We start from the raw sequence: 5000 nt of genomic DNA on the forward strand, positions 1-5000 counted from the left end.
CTCTGGACCCGACCGACGCAAGGGCATCCGGGAGCATGCCCAGGATGACATCGGGCGGCGTGCCCCGCCCCAGACCTATGACACGATCCAGGGCAGAGAAACGCTGGGCGGAAGCGGGTAGCCCCGCCAGATGCTCCCAGATGGCGGCGTCAGTCGGCCCCTCCGGAGGCGGCCCGGTGGTGTCGGCCGCGAAGTCCTCGGCTGCGTCGACGGGCGGCGCAGCGGCCTCGCCCGCGTCAGGCAGCGGGCTCGCTGCTCCCCGGCGGGACGCCGGCTCTTCCCCCCGACCGATCTCAAGCGCCTCCATGAATTGGCGGACAAGCTGCTTGTGGGCAGCTTGCCGCCGTCGGCACTTGATTGCCTCGAGCGTTCGGTCGGGGAACATCCTGATGAGTTCTTGATTGACGAAGAAGAACCGGGCGTCCCTCTCAAGGAACAGTTCGGCCTCCGCCTTGGCGAGCGACAGGACTTCTTCCTCCGTCCACCTCGCGCGATGCCTCTCCGTGACGATCTCCGCGTTGGCGGCCGCAAGATGTTGGCGGCGGCGATGGACCCCGAGACCGTTCTTGGTTGTAAAGCTGCGGTGGCACTCACTACAGGTATACATAGCTGCAAAAGTTACAAGATTTTCGGCACGGCCGGTTGGCCGGCTAGGTGCTGGGGGAGTTGGGGTGGCACCTTCAGCGGAAGGGCCACCACTTATTCTCTGCTTACTGCCCCCAACTAAAAAAGGGATAGTGCGAGGGGGGGCTGGTAACCCCCCCAAGCCCCTGGTGCGGTCTTCCACTCTGCGAAATCAGCGGGCCCACGAGAAGGGGAGAAGACCGCAGGAGAGGAGAGGCTAGGAGGGCTAGGCCCATGTATTGCGCATCACTCTCCCTGTAACTATAACCCAAGGAAGGCACCTCGCAGCAGTAGCACGACTACATCAAGACCGCACTTCGAGAAGCCAAGTCCGGATGCAGCCACACCGCCGCCACTTGGCCATCAACAGCCGTCTTTATTCAAAATAATTTGAATAACACAAAATATATACATATATAGTACGTGGCAGGTGTTTGACGCCATGTCCGCCACCGAGGTGGGGACTTACAGGGCGGTACCACAAAATACAAGTATAAAACTAACATACACATATACATATATATCAGTGCGGAAGAACAACAACAAAAACACAAAATAAAGACACAAAGAAGGAAGAACAAAGACGGTTTATTCCTCCTGTGGATAGGCCCCAGGAGTCAAGGCGAAGAAATATAACCAGCAGCCTAGCCGACGCCGACACGCTGCTTCGGGCTAGGAGCCGTCATACGCTCGAAAATCTTGTAACTTTTGCAGCAGCTCTGTAGTGTTCTTGTGCTCAGCACCGCCAGTTCTCGGGGTCGGAAGCCTAAGGCGGCGAGATCCCTCGCCGACGCTGGAGACCATACACCCCTCCAGTTCAACGTCGCGGTGGACACAATCACCTCCTCAACGTCACGGTGCAGGTTGGAGATGGCACGCCGGATGGACGGCGTGTCGTAGTAGGCCGCCTTCTGGGAGTGACACCAGTCGAGCCGGAGGTGGTCTCCGACTATCTGGGCGTCGACCACGCGGGCGATGCCGTCTTTGACCGCCACCACGTCAGGCTTGCGGATGCCCTCAGGTGTTCGGAGGTGGGGCTCCACAGAGACATTGAAGCCCCTCTGCGCGAGTCCACGGGCGACATAACGCACTACAGCGTCATGGCGCTTGACCCGGGACCCGTGCGTCCTAAAGCAAGCCTGAAGTACGTGGTTGGCGGTCTCCACGGCCTGGCACCCCGCGCGGCATCTGGTGTCCGCCTCCCGCCCGCGACTGCGCCGTGCCTTCGTAGGGAAGGCGTTGATGCGGGCGCGGAGGGCGTCGATGTATTCACGCCCAGATAGCAGGCGACTGGTGTCGGCGACCCACTGATGTTGGCCACTGACGGCGGCAGAAGATGACAGTGCCGCACCGTCAATGGCGATGTGTAGGCGCGCCGCCCACATTTCCCCAACCTGCGTTGACGATTTGAGGAGGTGGCCCTCCCACATTAGGTGGCGCTCCAGCACCTCGATCTCACGCTGTACCTCATCCATGCCTGCACCGTCGCAGGCTGGCCCTATCTTCTTCAGCGCCAAGAGACGGGACCGACGGAGGGTCGGACCCATCCATCGGCAAGATGGAATGCCGAGGCCCCCCTGGGCAACAGGAGCGTGGAAGTATCCCAGGGGGGTGTCCGCCGGAAGGCGGAACCATCTCCTGACGGCGGCCCGGATGGTAACGTCGGCCGACTTCAATGCACCCACCCGGGTGCGGCTGAGGGCCAGCCCGTGGTACAGGCCAGGGAGAAGTACGTTGGTGAGAGCGTGGAGGCGCTGTTGCGGCTTCAGCGGAGCTCGGGAGATGACGTCAAGCTGCTCCACCAGGTGGCTACGTGGATTGAAGACACAGCGACCCGCCGTGGAAAATTGCAGCCCCAGGTACCGGAAGGTTTCACCCACACGCAGGGCAGGCATGGTGGTATTGCCTGCTGTGAAGGTGACATTGCTGTCCACCTTCACCTTCTTCTCGCGCCCTGACGCGACTAAGGCGAGGGTGAAACACTTCCGGGCGTTGATCTGCAGCCCCAGGTGGGCGAGGGCTGCGGTAGCTGCGTCGATGAGGGACTGCAAGCCCCTCGGGGTCGCTGCAAACAGCAAGACGTCATCTGCAAAGGCCGCAGCGTTGACTCTGCGACCGAGGATCCGAGCTCCGATGTGGGAGGGCAGTTGGCCTAAAACGTAGTCCACCGCAAAGTTGAACAGGAGGGGGGAGAGGGGATCGCCCTGGCGAACGCCCCGTGCTGGCTGCACAGACACGCCCACGCCGGCGCCGTCCGCTATCACTGTCGTGCTGCCCTCGTAGCACCGCTCGACATACTCGACAAAGCAATCCGGCAGGCCATGCGCCTTCAGCACGGGGCGAAGGGCAGCATGATCTACCGAATCGAATGCCTTAGATACGTCGATCGATGCCACAAAGACAGAGCGGCAGGAGCGAACTGCGTCGGTGAGAGCAGTGTCCAAGATGAAGGTATTTTCCAACATCCCATCCCGAGGGATGAATGCCCGCTGACGTTCGTCCACAGCACAAGCGCGCATCAGGCGTGACGCGAGAACCTTGTGAAAGGTCCGCGCCAACACCGAGCAGACCGTAATGGGGCGAAAGTCAGCGGGGGATGTTGGTGCAGCCGTTTTCGGGAGAAGGGACGTCCGCGCGCGAAGCAGGCGTTCCGGAAGGGCGCGGGCCAGAAGGAAGAGATTCATCACTTTCACCAGGACTTCGTGCGGCAGGCGCCGCAACTCCGCTGGGGTAAGGCCGTCCGGCCCGGCTGCTGATCCCCTGGGCGGCAACGCGGCGGCGACCTCCTCACGTGTGACCGGCCCCCATATGCACTCGAGAGCGACAGGCTCTGAGTGCGGGAGGAGGCGGTCACGAATGAAGCCCGCGGTGGAGATGGGCTTCTTGGTGAAGAGGTCCGCCCAGAAGTCCAGCAGACCAGGGATGGCAGGTGGCGGCTGGAGCAGGGTGCCATCCAAGAGGCCGCGCACGCAACGCGCACGCGACCGTCGGAAGGCATCCTGCGTTCTCGCGTACTCCCAGCGGCGCCGCTTGCGCTTCTGCGTCGGCGGCGCGGCAGGCGGCCGCTTCGATGGTTGGCGCGGCCGCTGTGTCCTGGTGATCGATCTCTCCCCTCTGGACCCGACCGACGCAAGGGCATCCGGGAGCATGCCCAGGATGACATCGGGCGGCGTGCCCCGCCCCAGACCGATGACACGATCCAGGACAGAGAAACGCTGGGCGGAAGCGGGTAGCCCCGCCAGATGCTCCCAGATGGCGGCGTCAGTCGGCCCCTCCGGCGGCGGCCCGGTGGTGTCGGCCGCGAAGTCCTCGGCTGCGTCGACGGGCGGCGCAGCGGCCTCGCCCGCGTCAGGCAGCGGGCTCGCCGCTCCCCGGCGGGACGCCGGCTCTTCCCCCCGACCGATCTCAAGCGCCTCCATGAATTGGCGGACAAGCTGCTTGTGGGCAGCTTGCCGCCGTCGGCACTTGATTGCCTCAAGCGTTCGGTCGGGGAACATCCTGATGAGCTCTTGATTTACAAAGAAGAACCGGGCGTCCCTCTCGAGGAACAGTTCGGCCTCTGCCTTGGCGAGCGACAGGACTTCTTCCTCCGTCCACCTCGCGCGATGCCTCTCCGTGACGATCTCCGCGTTGGCGGCCGCAAGGTGTTGGCGGCGGCGATGGACCCCGAGACCGTTTTTGGTGGTGAAGCTGCGGTGGCACTCACTACAGGCGTATACAGCTGCAAAAGTTACAAGATTTTCGGCACGGCCGGTTGGCCGGCTAGGTGCTGGGGGAGTTGGGGTGGCACCTTCAGCGGAAGGGCCACCACTTTTTCTCTGGTTACTGCCCCCAACTAAAAAAGGGATAGTGCGAGGGGGGGCTGGTAACCCCCCCAAGCCCCTGGTGCGGTCTTCCACTCTGCTAAAATCAGCGGGCCCACGAGAAGGGGAGAAGACCGCAGGAGAGGAGAGGCTAAGAGGGCTAGGCCCATGTATTGCGCATCACACTCCCTGTAACTATAACCCAAGGAAGGCACCTCGCAGCAGCAGCACGACTACATCAAGACCGCACTTCGAAAAGCCAAGTCCGGATGCAGCCACACCGCCGCCACTTGGCCACCTTAAGAGAGTCATAGTTACTCCCGTCATAGTTACTCCCGCCGTTTACCCGCGCTTGCTTGAATTTCTTCACGTTGACATTCAGAGCACTGGGCAGAAATCACATTGCGTCAACACCCGCTAGGGCCATCGCAATGCTTTGTTTTAATTAGACAGTCGGATTCCCCCAGTCCGTGCCAGTTCTGAGTTGATCGTTGAATGGCGGCCGAAGAGAATCCGCGCACCCGCGCGCCCCCGGAGGAGCACGCTAAGGCGGACGCGGCCTCGCAGCAAGGA

The sequence above is a fragment of the Schistocerca americana genome, chromosome 3 (assembly GCF_021461395.2).
Source record: "Schistocerca americana isolate TAMUIC-IGC-003095 chromosome 3, iqSchAmer2.1, whole genome shotgun sequence".
NCBI classification, from domain to species: domain Eukaryota; kingdom Metazoa; phylum Arthropoda; class Insecta; order Orthoptera; family Acrididae; genus Schistocerca; species Schistocerca americana.